Source organism: Notolepis coatsorum (genome assembly GCF_963971535.1).
Source record: "Notolepis coatsorum genome assembly, chromosome: 17".
NCBI classification, from domain to species: domain Eukaryota; kingdom Metazoa; phylum Chordata; class Actinopteri; order Aulopiformes; family Paralepididae; genus Notolepis; species Notolepis coatsorum.
Window position 1 is genome coordinate 48,837,814 of NC_140181.1, and position 24,468 is coordinate 48,862,281.

The following is a 24,468-nucleotide window of genomic DNA, read 5'->3' on the forward strand; positions in this document are numbered from 1 at the left end:
CTCCACCATCACCGTACCATCTCTCCCCTCTCACTCTCCTCCTCCACCACCACCATCTCTCCCCTCTCACTCTCCTCCTCCACCATCACCACCACCGTGCCATCTCTCCCCTCTCACTCTCTTCCTCCACCATCACCATGCCATCTCTCCCCTCTCACTCTCCTCCTCCACCATCACAATGCCATATCTCCCCTCTCACTCACCTCCACCACCACCACCATGCCATCTCTCCCCTCTCACTCTCCGCCTCCACCACTACCACCACCACCATCTCTCACTCTCCTCCTCCACCATCACCACCACCATCTCTCCCCTCTCACTCTCCTCCACCACCACCACCATGCCATCTCTCCCCTCTCACTCTCCTCCACCAGCACTACCACCATGCCATCTCTCCCCTCTCCTCCACCATCACCACCACCATTACTCCCCTCTCACTCTCCTCCTCTTCCACCACTACCACCATCACCATGCCATCTCTCCCCTCTCACTCTCCTCCTCCTCCTCCACCACTACCACCATCACCATGCCATATCTCCCCTCTCACTCTCCTCCTCCACCACCACCATCTCTCGCATCTCACTCTCTTCCTCTACCACCGTGCCATCTCTCCCCTCTCCTCCTCTACCACCACCACCATTGGCTGTTAGCAGCCCTCCAAACCATCATGTAATTCCAGATGACCTTGGGGTGGATAAACCAAAACAGGTACTCCTGGATAGTTATATAGCGTACTGGCCTTGTGTCTCACTCTTGAGTCTTCGCCATACCGAGATATACCCCTATCTCCAGTACTGTACTTCATTAACGAAAACAATGCGCCCATGCACTTGACCAGGCCCCGCCCCAGTGTCCCCCTATAAGACACCGGACCTGGTCATACTCGCCCTTCCTCTTTTTTTCGTTTCCATCATGGACGTTGCAGTGCACTCCATGAACTAGTTGTTATGAAATGCAGAGAGAAATTGAACAATGTTGGGTTTTCGAGATACGCCAGCCCCTGGAATCTTCTCGGCACGTTCTGACAGCGCATCGGGCCTGTCCTGGGGTTTCCTCGTCTTCTGACAGCGGATCGAGGGACGTCGCGCCGCGGCTAGCTGTCGTGGCTAGGTCGCGCCCAGGTAGGGCCTGCGCCACCAGGCATAACAATGCTGGCGTTAGTGATACTGGTCGTTGTCCCGTGAGACAACCGAGTTGTGTATTGGCGCAAGGGGCAGGATATGTGGGATATGCTACGATGCTGGGTTACTGTTCTTTTGATTCCCCGCTGAGGGCTGTCTTTTTAAAAAAGGTCTTCCCTCCTCTTAACCATTCATGCTGACGGTCAATCGGTGTCTACTGTTGGGAGTTTTGACGGGGGCTTGTTTACCTTTTTCATGGGTGAATGGGCTGAGGCCTAGGGCTGGTGTGCTTTTTGTGAATCTATGAATGGTGTGCGGGACTGGTGTTTCTCTGGTCTGCATCCCCTTAACATTGTGTGTATGGGCTAGCCCATTCTGCAGTGTGTTGGTGGAGTTTTAGTTCATTTATTCATTTACCCCTTCATGGGTGCACACCACAGTGGAGGTTGCTGGTTGCAACCACCACTGGTGCTCCGTGCTTGTGAAGCAGGTGGCATCAGTCCTTTGCCTCTGGCATGTTGGAACAGTGCCCCGCCCGGCCGACGCCATGAGGTGAGTCGGCCCGGCGGGTGGCTGGTCGGCTGTTAAGCCTATACCGCCACGGTATAGAATTAGCAGCGATTAGTAACATTGTTCGAATTGCTGTTTTTTCTGTCAAAAATGGTGTCGGGTGGCGGGGCCTTGAAGGCCAGCCGACGTCGAAACATCGCGCAAGGTTTTGACGTTATTAGGTTTGACCTAGCCGCAAGCTATAAGGGCAGGGAGGCAGACATCTTGGTTGGATCAGTCTCCCTTTGAGGGGGTGAGAAGTTTTTTCCCTCCTCAGGGCTCCCCTCTCCACAGAGGGACTTTGGTCTTTCCGCAGGAGCGCAGGCGGTATTTGACCTAGGCCCCACACCGCCTCACACAGCGCAGCCAGAGGTGAGAGCACGGCCTTGCCAGCGGCTGTGGCGAGGCCCTCAACCAGCGGCCATGTTTCCCCCGCCTGAGGTACCCTGGGCACAACGTCAACAGGTGACCGCAAGGCCGACAGCCTTGGCGGCAGAGGGATCGGCTACATTAGATGAGCACGCCCTAAAAAACCGTTGCCGTCTAGCTGTGTGCAGCTCGCTCTCTGGTCACTCCCCCCCAACACCAGCGGGATAAGGGCTCTGATATGTTTCCTTTGGTTGCGGGTTACGTGTCTTCAATGAAGCGCAAGCGGCCCCATGTTTCGCTTCTCATGGGGACAGGGGCTGACACCCAGTTGATGGCTGAAACTGGGTCTGTCCGTGAGAATGTTGTGCTGTCAAGCGGCTCCCACGCCACACGTTCTGCGTCTGTGTTTGGTTGAGCCTGGTGTTACGTCTGTCAACTACAAAGGTTGTCAGCAGGGAGGCTCGAGACCTCTTGAGGCAAACAGTGCGGGTTCCCCCGACCTCGCCTTCGCCAGGCCGGGTACCACGTTAGTGCCTCTCACTCCCGGAAGACCGGCAGTGGTCTGGCAGGCGCGCGTGATTTGGGTGGTAGTAATATGTGTAGGAACCCACCCTATCGGGCAGTGTGGGGGCCTCACACCTTGCATGTCCAGCTGTAGAACAATTCCTCAGCTGTCCATGCTGGAGGGGTGTTCAGTGGGGGAGCTTTTGTCACCTAGTATGATGTCAGCTTCTCCCGTATCAAACCGGCCCTTTCTGTCGGGGTCCCCCCTTGGGTGCGATTGCCTCGTGGGTAGTGTCAGGGTCCGATGTCCCGACTCCACAGAACGCTCTGCTCGCACGGTTAGCAGGTCCAGGGTTAGCTACGCACAGCGGGCGGGACCGGGCCGCCTATCTACGGTTTCTGGCGGACCAGCGCCAAGTGGCGGCGGGTGCGCTTGGGATTATCATCACATATGGCTACAGCAGTGCCATATGTCGAGGTGGATGGAGAGAACGCTGAGGCGGGGTCTTGTGTTTACACAACCCCACCTCTTTTCAGGTTTGGTACAGACCCTATTGTCAGGGTCACCAGCAGTGACAGCCCTGGCCAACGAGATCCAATCTCTGTGGGCGAAGCAAGCCATCGTTGTGGTCCCAAAGGAGGACGCGACGCGTGGCGTTTCCTCCCGGTATTCTCTGGTGCCCGAGAAATCGGGAGGGGGGTTGTCAGACCCATGCTGGACCTGTCCCATGGAAGGTTCAGCATTTTGGACCGTCTCCCACCTGTTGAACGCTGTCAGGTGGGGGCCTGGTTCTCCTCCATAGACCTGTAGGATGCGTATTCGCATCCCCGATCTTCCATCCTAGGGCTTACCTACGCTTCCTTTGCAGGGTTTAGCGTATGAGTACCAGAGGCTGCCGTTCGGCTATTCTCTGGCTCCCCGCATCTTCACCAAGTGCGTGGAGACTGCACTGGGGCCTCTGCGTTGTCAGGGGTTACAAAGTGTATTCTGCCCTGGACGACGTTCTGGTCCTTGGCGGTCAGGGTAGATCGTCAGGTCTCATACCAGGCAGGTGGTGGAATTCCTCACCAGCCTGGGTTTTGCTGTAGACTGGAAGTAGAGTAATCCTCTTCCCAGTCAATGGGTGGAGTACTTGGGCTTATTCTAAGCTTAAGGTCTATATGGGCATCCCTCTCGGAGCGGCGGCGAGTGGGTGTTCTCGACATGCTCGGGAGGTTCCATCCTAGGACGGTTACGGCGCTGTCCGTGATGTGCCTGCTCGGTATGATGGCATCTGCTCATTCCGTCGTCCCTCTTGGCCTCCTCTTCACCTCATGAGGAGGATACAGAGGTGGTTTTCCAGTATGGAAATAGACCCGGTGAGAGGCAAGTGGAAGCGGCTAAGGTTCCCATGTCAGTACTGGGGGACCTCGCCCTCTGGGGGGGGGGCCTGGGGCCCTCACCAGTGGGGTCCCCATGGGCAGCAGGCTGTCACACATCACGGTCTTCACCGACGCCTCCCTCACTGGGGGGGGGGACGCGTCGGGCAAGACCATGCTGCCCGGTCTGCGCTACATGTGTTGGAATTGAAGGCAGTCCTGGTCCTCAAACAGTGTTTTGATCAGGACGGACAACACAACGTCAGCGTCGTATATCGACAGACAGGGAGGAGTACGCTCCCCCCGTCTGCACCGGGCGGCGGTCGGCTGGCTATGGGCATTTCTCCATCTGTGCAGCCTGAGGGCTCTCCACATCCCCGGCAGGGTGAATGTGGGTGCAGGTGTGATGTCGGGGGGCGGTCCTCACCCTGACGAGTGGGGATTACGTCCGGACATAGTCGGGCAGGTCTGGGACCGATTCCGTTGCCGTCCGGGATTCTGTACGCTTTCCCCCCCCTTACACCTGATAGCTCAGCTGTTGGGGCAGGTATGTCGGACTGTTTGGTCCCCGGCCCTGATTCAGCTCTGTGTGGCCCCGCCGTGGCCTGTTCCGTGGTCACCGCGGAACTCTGTTCTGCCTTCCTGTTCTGGGGCAGCCTCTAGGCTTGGCTGCTGTCAGTGTGAATCTGGTGGGGATGCGTCTTGGCTATTCTGTGGTTAACGCTATCCGGCACACGTGCGCTCCGTCCTCTACCACGGCTTACACGGGTAGGTGGCGTATTTCCAAGAGTGGTGTAGAGTGGGGGGCTTGGACCCGGTGTCCTGCCCCCTGGACGCTGTCCTTTTCTTCCTTCAGTCTATTTTGGGTAGACTGTCGGCTTCGACGGTGAGGGTATATGCCGTGGCTATATCCTTTTGTCATGTGGGGTTTGAGGGCGTTACGTTGTTCAGCCACCCTCTTGTGAAGCGTTTCCTGCTTGGCGCTCGGCGTCTTCAGCCGGTGGAACGTTCTCTGTCTCCGAGTTGGGACCTCCAACTGGTCCTCGGCCGGTTGTCTGAGGCCCCGTTTGAGCCTCTTGAGCAGGCGTCTTTGGAACGGCTGTCTTCAAGACTGCATTCCTGCCGGCCATCACCTCCGCTGAGCGAGTGGGTGAGCTGTGTGCTCTCTCGGTGCGGCCTGAGTGCTTGTCTATTTGTGTAAATAGCGGTGCGACTCTGGGGCCTAATCCAGTCTTCGTGCCAAAAAATATCCAGAGTTCTTTTCGCTCCAGGGATATTGTGGTTCAGGCATTTCATCAGCCTCCTCGCTGGTGAGTTCGAGGCGAGCCTTCACCTGTCGTGTCCCATCCGGGCTTTGGGGGTTTACCTCAGTCGGACTCAGGACTTCAGGGCTACCGATCAGCTCTTTGTTTGTTACGGTGGCTCTCGCGCTGGTAAGGCACTGTCCAAACAGCGCCTGTCACATTGGTTGTGCGAGGGCATTGCCCTTTGGTACACGTTGGCTGGACTGGTCCCTCCTGGGGGTGTCAGGGCGCACTCCACTCGTGGAGTGTGTTAGGGGGGGCCTCGGTGGAGGACATCTGTGCTGCGGCCTCCTGGTCCTCCCTGGGTCCCTTCGTTAGGTTTTACCTCATGGACATGACTGGGGGTTCTGTCTCCCAGGCGATTCTGAGGTCTGGGACCTCCCCTGCGTCCCGCCCTTCGGTGGGTTAGCAGGGGTATGTGGGTGTGTGCCACGGGGTGATGTGTCACAAGTGGTCCCGCCTGTGCTGTGCGTTTTAGGGGTTTCTAGTTCCCTCTTTTTTCGCACTTTGGTGGAGTTGACTGCCGCCCCCTCTTCACTAGGAAGGGCGGTTGGATGGGACTCCCCTCCCCCCTGGTGGTAGGACTTGCGGGTCCTCAGGGGGTACATTTGTCGGGCCACGCGTCTGCTCTGCCCCATATCTCGGTATGGCGAAGAGCGAGACGCAAGGCCAGTACACTATATAACGAAAGGTTATGACTATAACCTAGTTATATGAGTACTGGCTGAGCGTCTCGCTCTTAGCGCGCCCTGAGGTCCCTTGATTGGGTTTTCTATGATGGAAACTTTTTCCAGAGGAAAGGCGAGTATGACCATGTCCGGTGTCTTATAGGGGGACACTGAGGCGGGGCCTGGTCAAGTGCATGGGTGCATTGTATTCGTTAATGAAGTACAGTAGGTACTGGAGATAGGGGTATATCTCGGTATGGCAAAGAGCGAGACGCTCAGCCAGTACTCATATAACTAGGTTATAGTCATAACCTTTCGTTTTCCATTTAGGCTCTTGAGGTAGGAAATGTATTCATCTTGTATTATAGAACAACATCAAACTGTGAATACACACCACATATTAGTTGTCAAGGGCAAAGATAACGGTGAAAATGGACTAATAAAAGATTATATGAGGTGTAGACCATAGGACGGCAACAGAAAACTGTGAATTTGAACAACAGTGATCTGTTGAATAAACAGAGTCATGAGTACTGTCCATGGTGCTGAAAACAATGTCCCTGCTGTTTGATGTGTAGTAGGTACTGTCCAACTGCCATGATGTTACTGTTTTAGTGACTTTGTTCTGCACTAATAACTGACTTAGGCCTGTTTTTGTATGAGGCAAATCCGTTGTACTAAAAAGTCTTTGATTGTCGGATACTTTCCTCTGCCGCTGGGTCTGCCTTGGTGGAGGTCTTGCACGATGATTTAGTAGAATTGCATATAAATATTTTCTTTTTTGTGGGTAGGGAGAGTGAACTATATACTAAATTCGTACACATTATTTCATTGAACCTTCAGAAAATCAGACATTCATCTTCTAAACGTCTGTATTTTTCCCACGGGACCCTGGTCTCTCTCTGGATCCCACTTTCAGAGCCAGGGGTCTAGTACCCTTAACTCAATCAGTGCCACCCACGTAATATTACGTGATCGATTTTAATTATCCTATTTAATGCCAGGGACCCGTATGTTGCCGTTAGAAGCCCTACTGTGACGCTGAGGGTGCAGTACCGGCCAGATTCTCCCAGGTGGCGGTATAGAGCTGCAGTAAACAGTGTTCCAGACCCATGCGTTACACTGTAAGGTCTCCGGGCACAGAGTTTTACTACATGGCAAGGCTATAGGTTCAATCGGTCGCATCCAAACGTCTATGGGACATCCGATGCATATGCTGTGATTGATTATGCCGTGGCCCTAATCGACATTGGATGTACCAGATGGCGATCAAACTATTGGAATATTATTTTTGGAATATTCCCGGCCACAGGTAAGGACTATCTGATGTAAATTCTGGCTTGATTGTGCAATGTTTTCATACCGATCCAGCTGATTACCGTTTTTAGCATTCAATACTAATGCCGTTACTCGTAATCAATAATCAGAAACGACTCCCCCCCCCCCCCCCCCCCCCCCTTTCATGCATTCATGCTGGAACATAATACAGATCAAATGCATTTGGATTTTTTACTCTAGCTTGTGTAGGGCCGAAACGCCAATTGATTTAACGTTATTAGCTTAGTGCCTTATAACTAGCCAGACCATTCCGATATAACTCATATTCATCACGGTATAAAACGGGAACGTATTGGAGAAAAAAATATTTCTTTATCGCATATTGAAGGGAAGGTTCATACTGTCAATTGACAATGACATTGGATACATAGCTATAATATAGAATAGTTATAGCTCTACAAACAAGGTGACACACTCCTATCTTTTAAAGTGTGGCATTGCTACGACGGGCCCCGTCTAATAGCTGGCGCTGATTGAGTTAATAAAACGGTGTACACAGGGACACAGCCATTCCAGGTCAGTGTGTGAGGGACATTGTTTTGCTTGATCAGTGTTAGCATTCTCCTAAAACACAGTTTGACACAGAATAAAAACTAAATGAAAACAGTGTAGGGAATTGCTGCCAAAGCATTACACAAAATAGGAAAACACCAGGCTTTTGATGGTCTATGCATGGCAGTTAAAATGCTTCCAACAGGAACAGAATAGTCTTTGAACACCCTAACACACCTAACACGCACACACGCACACGCACACGCACACGCACGCACGCACACACACACACACACACACACACACACACACACACACACACACACACACACACACACACACACACACACACACACACACACACACACACACACACACACACACACACACACACACACTAAGGCTGTCCCCGAAGCCTGTTTTTGGGATTCAAACTTGGTCAGGGTTTTTCGAACGAACGAAAAAAAAGAATTGTATTACAATTTTTTTTTTCACAATAATATTTTTTTTTATTTTAATTTTTTTTATAAATATCCTCAAACTAAATCCTCAATTTGAATAAAGGGATTAATCTGATTAAATGAGTCTTTCTTTTTTATTAAATCAACTTTCTTTAATGAATATAACGTAGCAGTTTTTTTTAATACTTAATATTAGTGTAGCCTAATCTTTATCTGCAACTGTGAAGAAAAACCCAATTGGTTTAAACAGAATGAATAGACACATAAAAGAAATATATAAAAAAAAAATATATATATATTTTTTAATTAAAAATTAAAAATTCGAATTTTGATTTAGAATTTGAATGTTAACGTAACGAGCGAACGCTTGAACATTCGGGCTCAGCCTTAACACACACACACACACACACACACACACACGTACACCTCAGGTAAGTGCAGAAAAATAATGAGAACGGTTTCCTCACCCATTAAAATTTGGTGTCCTGTGCTCAGTAGCCAGCTCTGGGCCCCATCTGAAATAATAACTTCTGAGGTTTTTTGAGGCATGAGAGATCTGCTGGAATAGATCAAAGTCTGCAGTAGGCCAATTATTAGTCAACGCTTATTCCACTCCTCTCGTGTTTGGCAGTGAATTGTCTAGATATTAGGCCTACTCACATCCACACACTATTCATAGCAGGTTCCCATCTGTCATTTGAACCGCAGCATGAAATGCATACCTCCACTCTGTCATTTCCAGTTGGGTTTGTTGACTGTTTGTGAGCCGGCCCATTGACGAAAAGCCCTATTCACACGGAACTAGTATTACCTGGGAACCTCTAGTAATTTGTAATACTTATGGAGGTTACCGTAAGGTTATGTATATAACCAAGTTCTATGAATTATGGCGACGCTCAGCATCAGTTGCATAATATCTCGCTTCAGTGGATATGCACTGAATACATTTCAAAATGTACCTTTACATACCAACATCCGTCTGACCACACCCCCATCTGCTGCCTACATAAGCAGGGGTGGGGCCACACACTCATCTCCTTCCCAACAAATTTCACCACAATGAATGATCAAGGGCCGCAGCGGCGTCCTGATGCTGAGCGTCGCCATAATTCATAGAACTTGGTTATATACATAACCTTACGTTCTATTTCATTATGGCTTTCGCTCAGCATCAGTTGCATAACAGGAGCTGAGCGGGAGCCATAGCTCGACAAATGTACCCCGCTGAGGCCCCCCACAACCATCAGACCGGGGAGGACCGAGCCCCCCGACCCTCCCTAATGGAGGATACCCCCCCTATTGGAGGCTTACGGGAGGGAGACGGATCCGACCGTGCGAAGAGGAACTCAAGCAACTCAACGCACAGGGTGAGCAGACCGTGGCTTGACCCCACGACTACACACACGCACAACCCGCATGCCACCAGGGAACGAACGGAAGGAACAAACCTTGTTACTGCCCCCAAAATCACAGGGTCAAGAGCAAACCCAACCCCGTGGCAAGGCTGTAGCAGCGGAGCGCGAATGAAGACCCAGACCCACTGGAAGGGACAGGATCCCCTGGAAAAAGGGGGCCCGGAGAGGTCAATGATGCCAGGCATCAAGACCTCACCAGGTGGTCACTCAGTGACACCGCCCCCCACATCGCCAGCGTATTCGGATAAGGCCCCTCCAAGAGCGGGCCCTTTCCCCCCAATAGCACACCGCCTGGCACACTGACCCTGCAGAACAGGCAGTCAGCATGGCCGTAAGCACTCAAAAAAGGTTAACCAATGGAAGCAGGCAGCGCACCGGGGAAACCAGGCAGCAGGCTGTAACCTGAGCCTGGAGCACTGCGGACGAGACAGGCGCCAAAGAAAACAGCCCCCCCGGCGGAAGGGGCGTATGCTGGCGTTGTTGATCACCATGACAAAGCCTCCATTAAAAAAAACCCACCCAGAGGGGTCGAGGCAGAGAAGGCTGACATGATTGGCAGACGTCATGAACGTGCAGGGGCACACTCAACCGGGTAACCCGGGAGTTGACCTGCTCCAACACACCAGGGAATCAACCACCCTCTTGGTACCACATGCGGTGGTTGTTCCTATAACCTCTCAAGAAAAAACTCCAAAACACACCTGCGTGTATACACTGGCTATACCGCAGTACAAGTGTTTCAGTTTTCAAAAAAGGGTTATTCCAGGCCTACGGGTCGACGAAACATTACTTCGGACCGGGCCCGGCTGCTCGGGAAGCACACAGGGTTACCAGAGGAGGTCCAAAAAACCACCCCAACAGCCCCCTCTTTGCCACGCGTGAGAGAGGAGCGAAAAGAATGGAGAACCAGCCCTAAGCTCACCGCACTTGGTATTCCCAGGCGGTCTCCCAACCAAGTACTAACCAGGACCGAACCTGCTTAGCTTCCAAGATCGGACGAGATCGGGCGTGTACAGGTTGGTATGGCCGTAAGCCATTACGATAGTGCAGAGTACAACATGTACCCAACAAAGGGTCTCCATAACGCCTAACCCTGTGACACCCGGGCCGATCCGGCATTTTCTCAGGGTACCAGAACAGCAGATCTGCATCCTCTGCGGACAACGGGTTAACTGACCTGTACCAGCGCGACCAGACCAGTCCCGTGCCCTAACCACGCCGACATGCCCACTCCAGAAGAGGGGGTAGGTATGCGTGTCGATCTAAAACATGAAAAGAGGGCGCCACCCAGACGTCCCATTTGGACCGCGCTCAGTGGCCCACCCCAAGGGCGTGAGACCCCTCTACCTATGTTCTGATCTATTCCGTTAACATCCCCCAGATATGAACGAGAATTCATCGAGACAACCTAGTAAACTGGCGCTCGGAAGAGACAAAACTCCATCCCAGTTGCCCTATAAAAACGCTGTTTTAATAACAAGCAACCAAGGCGCACCAGCCTCATGCGTGATTCCCAACAGAAACACCCAGAGCCAGCACTTACATACGCGTCGAGACCCAAACACATCAATGGATAGTCTAGCAAGACACCAAACATTGTTCCTCCAAGTCGCCTGGGAGAACAACAAGGAGCCGTCGTGCTTCATGTTCCTTCCTCTTTTTATTCAAAAAAGAAAGAAACACAGACTGACATGAATCCCATGTGACACAGCTGAGGGTAAAAATCGTTTACATTTTTACATGCCACCACCCTCGCCACAGGGAGGAGACGGAAATACCCAGAGAGACTTCCCATGCGAGCTGTATAGATTGAAAAGAATATATTGCAACATTGAGCTATGTAACACTTGGTTTAGGGCTCTCCGAGGAGGAGGCACTGAACCAATACACACTCAACAATCGAATTGAATCGAATACACACACAATAGAGCAGAACTCCTTTTTGAAGTTCTACTCACCTTGACAATCTGAGGAGGAGGCTCTGAAACTCTGAGGAGGCTCCCTCACAGGGAAGGAGAGTCCGAACTCACAGAAGACACTTCTCCCCGAGGAGGAGCTTCGTGAGGAGGAGCTCTGACAACTCCCTGAAACAAATCCATAACATGGACCTGAACAACCCACGGAAGTCTTACCAACAGAGACGCGCTCAGTGACGTACTCTATGGCGGGGGAATTTCCGCGGTGCACACGCCCAATCTTCCAGGGCGTGGGACCAGGAAACTCCCCCCCCCCCCCCCCTCTTACCCTGTAACGTGCCAAACAGCAACATGACAGGAACCTTGAAGGACAGGAGGTTTTAACCCCTGACCAATCAGAAAAGGGGAGGAAAGGATTACCAGTTCACCCCTTTACGACCCCACCCCACACCCATGATATGATGTAATGACAAGTAGAGCATGACACAGTCATAGTCTGCTACATGAAGCATCGAACAGCCTCACATAGCTCATGTGCTAACCTGCTATCTGATTTTTACTAAGGAAAGAACAGAGAGGGCCCCCTTTAAGAGCCCCGGTACCAGACTTACATATGTGCTTCTGTGGGCCAAACCTAACCCAGTTGTAGATCACAAGACACACACAACCCTTCATCACAACAAAAAATGGCAAAGTACACTCTTGCTACAGAGGAACGCCGTTTTTCATAACGAGAGAATACAGAATCCTCGATTACGTATTGGCCACAGGCCTTGCTAAGCACACATGATAAGTGACCAAACAATCTTTTCTTTAGGAAAAAATAGTTTCTCAAGCGGAAAGCAGAACCCCAGCAATTAAGTTACATCGTATCCCCACAAACACAGTGACACAATATATTGTAAACGACATGTCTGAGAGGAGGGGGGGAAGCCCCAGGGAAACCGGGGGATCACCCCTCCTTCCTTACCCTTGATACGACCAAGTTGAACAGGTAACCCCGTTAATATGTGAACACACTGTTCATTGTCATTACAGGCTGAGAAAAGAATTCATTCCTCAATCACATGTCACTAAGCATAGCTTCATAGGTTAATTAACCCCCTTAGTTGTGAGTTCACGTTTCTTTACATGAACACACATGTTCTCATCACAACTAACCAGATCATTTTTACACATGTAAACAACAACCCGATTTCTATGGAGAGAGAAGCTATACCAGTGACAAGACAATTCACACACAACACGCGTCGTATCCTCAATGTATTGCAGCAACACACGTTTTGGAAAACATCGTTATTACAAAACATTTAGAAGGGAAGGAAAGAAGAAGTGTTTAAAGTCCGGTCGGGACTCCTACCCTGAGCGCAGGCCAAGATAACTGAAATCTGGTTAACGGGACACCGAAGTTGAACACAGCATCTCCTGTGTTGGCGACGAGGGTAACGTCGCTGCGCCACCCAGCCGCTACGTTTCTCCATGTTGACGCAGTCCTCACTGGCAGGGCTCCCGGTGTAGGTTCGACTAACATCCTCTGTCAAAGATGACGTCGTAGTCAGAGTGTTTAAGGCATGTTATAGTCATAGCAACGTTCAACAGTGTAGCATCAAGCTAACAGCCGCTCTCGACTGATAGCAACAAGCTAACGTTTCCTAGCCTAGTGACACAACGGGCTAGCGCCGCAGCTAACAGCTGACTGGCTAACAGGTAGGCCACAACTAGCACGCAAGCTAAGCAGCTATCACCTGAACTGTACACAACGATATAACAAGCCACACTTCAGACAGGCCGCCGTCTGAAACCCTCCTCATCCTTTAAGAGAGAAGAGAAAAAGAAATGTCAACACAGTTTACAACGGTGATTTTACCAGACATACGGCAGAGCCGGCACAAGTCCCATCTGGGCTGCAGCCGACTTGAACATGGATCTTCCGATAACGAACATCCATGCCCACATTTCCTCGTTAGGGTGTACTTTCACTTTTATGTGAAAGATGGGGCCTGCACGGGACAGAGAAGCATCCGCTTGTCCAGAGAATCCTGGGATCACCAGGTCCTGGTCGCGGCCCACTAGTTGACCATCATGGGCTTCAGACCAAGATCCTCCGCCATCGCCTAAGAGGCCGAACAGAGGACCCTAATCTGGGGCCGGCTTTCGTAAAAATTGTCAGCTAGCCCCCATAGCACTAACAGACAACTGGCGCTCGCAAGCAAAACATTACTCACCCAGGCTCGAAAACCAACCAGTCCCTCACAACAGACTTCCACAGTCCAGCTGCATGGCCGGAGGGCCAAACCCATCCAGCCGCAGCAAAGGAGGACTGCAGTTTGGGGAGTATATCAGCGACGTGAGCCCCTAATACGTAAAAACCGGTGGAGGTTTAGAATGATCATCATCTTCCAGACACTCCAGTGACAAAGACAATATCGCTGTATTTTCTCGAAAATAGTGAGAGAGAAAATAAAGATATAATGTCAACGTATATCCTTGTTCTTCTGTTTTCCTTTCCTCAGACTAAATATTTTCTCCACGTCAAGTGGGTATATAACAGGCACTTCTTTGTGGATGAAATTTGAGAAGGAGATGAGTGTGTGGCCCCACCCCTGCTTGTGTAGGCAGCAGATGGGGGTGTGGTCAGACGGATGTTGGTATGTAAAGGTACATTTTGAAATGTATTCAGTGCATATCCACTGAAGCGAGATATTATGCAACTGATGCTGAGCGAAAGCCATAATTAAATAGAACTACGTATGTGCTTAATCTCGAATCTGCCATGTTTGTAAATTGTGAAGTAAAAAATGCCAGTGCTAATTACCTACCATAAATCCAGAGGTCATCTCAGTAATTTAGGGTCTTCATTTGGTTTTAAATGCATTTTCAGTGCAAAACTCAAATATTGATAATTGTATTGTAATCAAGAGTTATGGTGGATGACTCAAAGTGGATACTGGGCGGAAGTATCCGCAGAGAGCTCCCAATAAACAAAGTTGAACACTAGGGTTGGTAGGTGTTAACAGAGGAAGGATGGAGTGCTGGACAGTGTGGACACAATAGGGTTATATATGAACTCAGGATATGTGATTTACATCAAAGAGAGGGAAAGAGACCTTTTTGTCTCTCATTAAAGAGGGGGGATGGAGAGTCTGTCTCCTACAACTCAAATCAAGCTGCTGCACCTCAGCATGGAGATTGATAGGCCTACAGTTTCTTCTTGAAAAATATATTTCCAAACATAGTGCTAGGTGCACCTACTGTAACTGTTATCTAGTTCATTATTTCCCCCCTGCTGGATTGTATATTTGATTTATCATTGAAAGAAATGAAGTACTCTGCAAGTACTATCAAGTTCAATCTCAGGACACCTCTGTAAAAACGTATACTGTGTAATTGCGCATTTGGAAATCACAGAGGTCCGGGGGTAATTCTCTATTACTGTGGGTCCACCAGTGTTAATTTCGTCAGCTATTTTTAATTTTAGTCTTAGTCATGTCTCAAATGCTCTTTTTCGTTTTCATCATATTTAGTCACCTTTATCTATTTTTCGTTTAGTCAAGTTTTAGTCAACTACAGGACTGAGCATTTTCGCTCAGTCTTTAGTCTTTTTTGTTTAGTTTCGATTTAGTCTTTTTTGTTTAGTCTCGCCACTCACTTACAACCTCATAAGTTGGCGTGAGCTTTTACTAAACAAAAAAAGCTAACTTTAGTGCTAGCTGGTTAGACTTATGTAAGCTATTTAATGTGTTCTATTGTGGTGGATCAACATAATGTAGCGATCCGCCATGCAGTAATGTAGGGAAGAAAGAGGAGAGTTTCCTTTTCTGTACGGTGCTTTATTTCCAGCTCAATATGGGGTTTTACAGGTTGATACTTCCCTTTCTCATACACAACACAGCTGATAATCTAATCTAATCATGACATTTATGACATACAGATATACAGTGTTACATTTGTGATACAAGATATGCAAATATACAGTGTTAAACAGATCCTAACAGTAAATGTATACGAGGGGGAGGGAACACATCAGGAGGGGGTGGGAGGGGGTTTCAGACATTTAAGGTGGCCAGTTTAGAATTGCAGCCCCCCCGTAGGTGCTCTTTGAGAGCTGTTTTGAAGATGGGTAGTGATTCACAATTTTTTACGGCTGTGGGTAGATTGATTGATTGATTTTAATTGTGGAGTAAAAGACAGCATCCAAGGGATAAAAACATGAGAAAGTGCAAGCACTTATTTCCATCATGGTCCCTGATTTTGGACATGGACAGACATCCTAAAAACATAGAGCATCAAAATAAAACAGAGCATCATAATAAAACATAGTGCATCATAATAAAACATAGAGCATCATAATAAAACATAGATCATCATAATAAAACATATAGCAACCCCATAAAACACGCCCTACCCTCTCATTCCTAGACGTGGCTATTTTATACTTCACTGGCTAGCCATTTCTTTGTGGCACGTCTAAAGCTTCCCCCCTCTTCGATGTTTTTCAGGGCCACTGGATTGGAAGCTTGTTCCACTCCAGTGCCGCAGAATATAAAAAAGTATTTGTGCCCATTAATGAGTTGAATTTTGGCAGAATAAAATCCGTACTGCTCCTTCTAGTGGAATATGAATGATTGTCACGGAATTGATTAAAGTAATTGGATAGATATTTCGGACCTGTATTTTGAACTATCTTGTGTGTGAGACCTAATTTGATGTGAATTACCCTTTTATTGACCGGAAGCCAGTTTAGTTGCCTAAAGAAAGTTGGCCCTAGGTGAGTGCGTGGAGGTAGCTTAAGGACTACTCTCATTCATTTGTTTTGAGCTGTCTGAAGTTTGTTTTTCAGGACCTGTGGAGTGTCACTGAACCAAGAGGTGGCAGCATAGTCAAAGTGAATTTGTACTAATGCGCCCCCCTAGCATTTTAAGTGTTGCCTGGTCCAGTAGTTCCCCTTTTCTAGCTAGGAATTTCGTTTTCTGGCAGATTTGAGTGTGGGCTTTTTTAGCCATGGCCTCTCCTGTAAGATGTTTGTCAAGTATGCAGCCTAAATATACTACAGAATCCTTGTTTTTTATTTGCTTCTCACCTACTCTTACCTTCATTTCAATTTCTTTACCAAGCCTTTTCTTTGATCCGAACAGGATGGCCTCTATTTTCCCTAGATGAAGAGATAGTTTGTTATCTGACAGCCATGTCTGCACATTTGATAGCTCTTCACTAAGGGTCCTCTCCACTACTGCCAAGTCCTTATGGGAGACCAGAATGGCTGAGTCATCAAAGAAAGAGGAATGATGAACAGGCATTCTTCATATCATTTATGTAAATGAGAAAGAAGAGAGGCCCCAGTACACTCCCCTGAGGCACCCCGCAGGTGATGGCCTTGGCTGAGGAGTCTGTCCCTTTTACATCTACCATCTGAGTCCTGCCTGATAGATATGAGGTGACCCAGTTCAAGGCTGACCCACTAAACCCAATCGCCTTCAATTTAAATAAAAGGACACTATGGTCAACCGTATCAAAGGCCTTTTGTAGGTCCAACATGATCATTCCACATAATTTCTTTGCATCAATCTCCTTTCTGATGCAGTCAGTCAAATACACCAGACAAGTCTCAGTGGAATGAGATTGTCTAAAGCCTGACTGATGCTCAAATAGGATATTGTTACTCACTAAATATGTATTGATCTGTTCATGTATGATTTTTTCTATGACTTTTGATAGTACACTTAAAATACTAATTGGTCTATAGTTACCCTTGTCTGACTTATTACCTTTCTTATATAGTGGAAATACTCTAGCACTCTTTAGATCTGATGGTTTGTACCTTCCCATGCTCTATGGAGAGATTGATTAGGTGGGTAATAGCAGGGGTGATGCACTCTGCTGCATCGTTAAGAAACCTAGCAGGCATCTTATCTAATCGTGTCACTTTACTGGAATTAAGTTGACTTAGCCTCTTGAGGACTGCGCTCTCTGTCACTTTACTAAAAGAAAAAGAGTCCTCTTGCAGCCCTAGTTGTGAGTAATACTCATTAACCTGTGTTTCTCCGAAACGTCCTGAATGCTCTGGGAGATCTTTTACTAGATTATTTGCCACTGATGTAGAGTACGTGTTCAGCCCCTCCGCCACCTCTTTTTTGTCTGAGGTCAATTTACCCTCGTGGTTCAAACTAAGTGTAGCAGTCTGAAAATATTGTATATTATTCAGGACTGCTGACTGGTGTTTTATATTCCCTTTGTACACAAAGACATCATTGATATTCCCACGAGCAATGATATGAGTTTCTCTTCCTTCTATCGACTGAAGTATGGACTATACACAGTATCGCTGGACCATGATCAACATCCTTCCCTCTGTGACTAGTAGGCGGGACCAGCAGGGGGCGGTGTCTGACAGAGAGTTTTGGAGAGAGATAGAACGTGATATATGGGAGCGGAAGACGGAAAGAGAACCTCTTCGGCAGTGAACTTGAACAACGAACAGTCGCAACGGACGGGGGCTCTGGAGAGCCCTGTTGCAGAAGTTATGCCAGAGGGCCCCGTGAGATAACAACGGGTGATAGGAGGTACTTGCTAGTGGACACGATATCCTAGCAGTACCAGCGATAGTGTGTGAACAATTAGTGCAGAGCCAGGCACTAACAATCGGGTTATAATAGTTACTGTGTGCGGTATAAGTAACGTGCGGCTAACCGAGTATCCAAGTCCTTAACAATCGAGTTATAGTAGCTACTGTGTGCGGTATAGAGTGCGAGCCCCGAGACGAGCGTGGGCCAACAACCAGTCTGCTCCGGCTGACTTCAACCAGATCTGCACCCGGCTGCCTGCAATCAGTCTGCTCCGGCTGACTTCAATCAGACCTGCACCCGGCTGCCAGCAGCTTACGGGAGTTCGTCCCGTCCAGCAGGGGTCGTCATCGCTCAGCACACGCTCTCAGCCGCCGCTGCCTCTCTGCCCAGCTCCGCCTGCTAACATCCTCACCGAGAGCGTTCGACGCCATCTTGCCTCCCGGACAACAGTGAGCGAGGCGGCCATTTCGGATGAGTACAAATGAGCATTGATGCTCCCGAGTTATTATACAGTACACAGTGTGGTGCAGCCTGCGGGCGAAAGTAACGTTGCTACTACCATTCCATAGGGGTACCCCAAACAATATATGCCGGCATTAAGATAGGACTTTACTGGTATTTTGTGGGCCCACTCTTTTGTTTTCGTTCCTTTCCTTTGAGCGTGATAATATGTGTGTTTCCTAATATTTCCCATTCGGTTAACCCTTCTATTTTCTCCCCTATGTTCCCCCTTCCTTCCCCATATTACCGACCTGGAGCAGTATATGTAAACCCTTAGGGAAGGTGGATACTGTGTCTAGCCCAGACGTGGGCAGCACTTAGTCTGTGTACAGTGGACAGCACTTAGTCCGGGTACCGTGAGAGCACTTGGTGCCTAGGTGTAATTATATAATTACCAGACTGTAAGCATTGTGTGATGATACCCATGGTGCAATAATCACCAGACGTAGCTATGTTGTAACTAGGCCCATGATATAATAACACTCAGACTGAACGGGAGCACGGTGTGTGTGTCTTTTATTGAGTCTAATTCTAACCCTTTGATGCGGGTAATATATCTATTATTAACCCCTTCCTATTCAACCTTCCCTTTTCCATTGTAAGGTTTCTGGTGTTAATGAGGGAGGGTACTGCTTGCGGGGGGAACCAAGTTATTTATTTACCCTTCGGTCATTAGGTGTGGGGGGGTGCTAAGGGGACAATTGGGGAGAGTGAGGGCGTGTTGGGGAGTACTGCTGACTGCCCAAGAGAGAGGGAGGAAGACCAGAGTACCGGACTAGGTTTGTAAATCCTGGGCCTCATACACCCCCACTGCCAGCCTCCAGTTGACGCTCCTGACCCCAAAGACGGAGGTGCAGCTAGCCAGAGTTCTACTGTGTCTCGCTACCTAGTGACCGTGCACCACAGTTCCCACGAAGCAGGGATAATCCACCCTGCTACATAAGGCTGCTAGGTTTGGTTTTTAGCCTTTTGCTAGCCTAGATCCTGATTTCCACAATTTACTGGGGTTGTTCCTGTGTTCGACTATCTTTTCAGAAAAGTGGGATTTTTTTGGCTGTCATAATCTCCCTGTTTGCTTCACTTCTTAGTTTCTTAAACTCTTGGTAGTCTGAATTATCCCTTGACTTCTTACATTTTGAAAAACATAGATTTCTTAAATGTATCAGTTTTAATATATCATCAGTAATCCAGGGCTCTGTTCTATGCTTGATCCTTACCACTTTGCTTGGTGCTATTTTCTCCACTACATTTAGAAAAATACATTTAAAACATATCCAGGCTTTATCAATATTATTACATTTCAGTACAGTTGCCCAATCTACATTATTAAAACACTTGATGAGAGCAGCTTTGCTATAGTTTTTCAGAGACCTAATTTTCACTGTATTGTGACATTTAAAAATATTTCTCTGAATCTTCCTAGTCACAAAGATCATGGAATGGTCACTAATAGTATATTTTACTACTCCAATTTTGCTTATCCTGGTCCTATCCGATACCAAAACCAGATCAATAATGGTTTGGGAGGTGTGTGTAACACGAGTAGGTTCCTTAATCATCTGATGAAGATCAAACAATCTACAAAAGGTGCTTTGAAAATATTAGAGTCCTTCTTGAGAAAGTCAGTGTTTAAATCCCCAAGGACAATAATCTCTGCTGTGCTAAAGTCATCACAATTAGAGCAGGTCTCTCCCAATAAATCATAAAAATCACACTGATTAGGAGGACGATAGCACACCCCAACGAGGATTGGTTTGCTTTTGGGGAGAGAAATAGCCAACCAGACTGCCTCTATTTGATCATTATTTAAATCCTCTCTAACATTAAAATCAATATCTGACCTCACAAATATACAGACACCACCGCCATTCCTATTTCTATCTTTCCTTATCACCGTGAAATTCTCTATTTCAATTTCAGCATCTGGTGCAGAATCATCTAGCCATGTTTCACTACAGCAAATTATTGAAAGATTATTCTTACTAGCAAGCAGTCGAAGTTTGTGGAGTTTGGGGTGGAGACTCCTAGTGTTTAAGTATATCAGGTGTAATCATCTGGAATCAAAGACAGAATCCAGATTACCTGTGTCCTTTATAGTTTCCCCCCCCCCCCTGGTAAAGAGAGCAGGAAAAGAAGAAAATGTTTTATTTTTATTTTAGACCCCTAAACATAAAATAAATATGTTTAAAATGAATAATAGTTACTAATTTTAAGTATGTTTGTGTTTCAAATGCACAATAACCTTAATATATCAAATATAAATCATTGTTTTGTGATTCACATGACGTCACTGTCTGATATGAGAGTAGACTACCTCTGAAGCTGGGCGAGACGTATCGCGCACACAGTGGGCGTGCACTGGTATCATCGCTGTATCATCGCAGCCAATTAAATAGGTCTAGCAAATACATTTCGCCTATCAGTGTGTTCAAATATGATGTAATATGATGGAATCGGTGTGCGTTTTCTAGCGCTCCTCCAAGCAAGCAGGGTCCTTCCTGCTGTGTTGTCACTCCCCCAGTCCGGAGAGTTTGCTTACTAGTAGCTACCATGGAGCATGAAGGCAGGACATTACAACCTCGAATGCAGGTCAATCCCTCAAAACAATACCTTTTGAGTAGGGATGCTCGATATTGGCTTTTTTACCGATACCGATATACCGATATTGTCCAACTCTTAATTTCCGATACCGAAATCAACCGATATCAACCGATACCTATATATGCAGGGTTTCCCCCCCCCAAAAATGGAATAATTTCAGGTAATTAACATTACATATCTCTTGTTGTGGAATAACACAACATTATGCATACTTTTGACAATAAATTAAATCAGAATTTGTTCTTACTTGCTTGCCTGGGTAAATAAAGGTTATAGAAATGCAAATCTTTTTTTTTTCTTTTTTTTTTTTTAAACCGAGACCGATATTTTCCGATATCACATTTGAATGCCGATATCGGCCGATAATATCGGTAGGCCGATAATATCGGACATCCCTACTTTTGAGAGATGAACACTGGAGTGAAAGAGTTTCTACCTCATCAGCCTGATATCTCCTCAGTTCAGAAACAATCAACAGACAGAAGAAGGATATACTCTGTCGTTTTCTAGCTGCTGGTACTTGTGGTGGCTAACAAGAAGCTATATGGCTAGCTGGATGCAGCTACCAGCTACCGTTAGCTACCAGCTAACGGTATGGAGTGTTTACTGGAGTTTCTTTTTGAGTGGATTTTGTAGTATATTCCTATAGAATCCTACAATAATCTAAGGTTATTGTACAGTACACTGAGATTGCTATCTGGAAGGAGGAGAAAGGATCATAAGTGATAGAATTGTTGGTCTCCTCATCTGACTTAAGCAGATGAGAAATAAGCGTGTAAGCCAGACAACCAGAACTCTAGTTCAACTCAACTGATTTATTTGACCCAGGGCCAAGAGTAGGGATGCCCCCCGGACCCCGGTTTTAAACGGGAACCGGTACTATATTAGAAAATACCGGAGTATTTATAAGCTCCGACGTCCTCGGTACTGCTATCGATACTCTAGAGAAATTATTATTATTATTATTATTATTTAAAAGTTGCAAACGATCTATCCTCTCTCTGTCTCTGCACGAGAAGCGAGCCACAGCGAGTCATTATTACACACACTCCTCGCGAGTCGCTCGCTAGTAGTGCTACATACGGGTACTCCTTAATGAAAGTTCTCCGCAATATAGTATCCAGCTGCAGCCGTTCAGACCAGCGCTTACAAGCCCTGCACATACAAGCCCCGCACGGCTGCAGCTGGAAGCATCTCGTTCTCCGTGCTGAAGCGCGCTGCACACAGACACAGACAGCTCTGAGTCTGCATGCACCGTGACTCGTGATGGCGGATAGAGCGAAGCGTTCTAAAGAAAGTATGGATATACAACGCACGTTGCCACAAGTGCAACAAAACATTTGCCAGTAAGGGTGGCAATACGAGCAATTTATCAAAACATCTGTTGGCAAAACATGATATTAGTGTGCAGAAATGCGCGTATTCGACTGCCTTGCGCGCAGTGTTCCATCTGCATCCACGTCCACTGCCGCCGGTAAGCCAAGATACGGAGTTTCCTAGGCTAATAACGAATTATTACAAATAGGCTAATAAACAAAATAATTGTTTAGCTACAAATACTACAATCTAAACTTTTTATAGATCGTCAAGCTGAGGCGTCAGCCACCAATGTGTCCCAGGCCAGTGAGCCCAGGGCCACCACACATCCTTCCCTCTACCTCCCTCCACCACCCAAAGTCCTTTCACCCTAGCAGCTAGAGGAAGGATGACAGAGGATAGGGTGAACGAGTGTCACAGTTCTGTTAGCCTTTTGCATTTGTTGTTTATTATAAAAAGTCTATAATTCAGAGTCCGACACATTTAAAACATTGTTGCTGCTGTTGCTGAAGAAATTATATTCATTTATTATATTTATTTATAAAGTTATATAAAAGAACATTGCTGCTGCTGTTGCTGAAGAAATTATATTTATTTATAATACTTATTTATAAAGTTGTATTTATAAATAATAAAGCAATGTTGATTCTGTTCTTAATTAATTGTCTTTTTTTCTTGCAAAAAAAGAACCAAAAAGAACCGATAAGAGTATCGATAAAGTACCGAACCGTTAAGCAGTATCGATAAGAGTAGTAGTATCGATAAAATCCTAACGATACCCATCCCTAGCCAAGAGTGAATAAAAGGTTGCCTTTCACATACAAGGATTATCAGAAAACATTAACATGTCTGCTGTGTACAGGAATCAACAAGGTTTGCATCTCAAACCCCAACATAGGTACATACAACAGTCATTCGTTAACATAATTTGAACATACATTGACAATACTGTAAGCCCTTTTTGCATATAAGTAAGCCTGGTTTCTAAGCTAAGTTACATTCTATTCTAACCAAACATAATGGTTCCATCCGGCTTACTTACATCAAAAGCAGCACAGTCTCTCTGGTGGGGAGGGGTGGAGCCGCAGACCTGGGGTTTCTGCGGCTCCTGAACTACCAATATGTTCGCTCTTAAGTACTCTCATTTCGGGCCGATAATAGCACATTTTACTAATACAGTTGGTCCAATCAGGCGGTCTTCTGAGGGCGGTCTCCTGTGGGGCTGGCTGCCCCCACCTCTGGGTTTCTCTGGGGGGGCCGGCTGCCCCCACCTCCTCGATCTCCTGTGTGGATCTTGACTCAATAAACCGAGTGGCCCCCGTCATTGTCTTCCTGTCGGGGCTGGTTCTTGTCCCCGGGTGTGGGTTGGTGTCGATGGCCCCCGTCGGTGTGATCTTTTGCTGAGTACAGCGGGTTTCTGCTAGTGGCCCCCGTCGGTGTGGTGGTAATCTGGTCACAGTAGGTGTGACCTTTGTCTGTTTATCTGCTGCAACTGTCTCTAGTATCGGTCCTCATTTAGCCCTGCAGCCCACTCTGCTGCTAACCAGTATACAAGGCATAATGTTATGGTTTCCTAATTATTCACACATTTTAGTTATGGAATTCAAAGGCAATATTACCACATTCCCCACTTTGACAATTCACATTGTCATATACTGTATATTGACTTGATTTTCTATACATACTAACCATACAATATAATAATAAAAATCATTTTTTCAAATGTTCCCAATTTTTTCTTTCTTTTTCTCTAGTACATATCATCAATGAGTTTCTTCCCCTCAAGGCTCATTAGCCAGAGGCCCACCTTTTAAACAACTACTTTTGGGTTTGTTGAAAACAATAAAAGAATTCAATCTTAACCTTATACCTTAACATAAAACACAATTTTTAAAAACACAATTTTCTTAAGTTACAGAACGTTTGGTTCCACATTCCTTTATATGATCTGGGGGAGACAACATGCATTAGTATTCATTTTTACATTCAT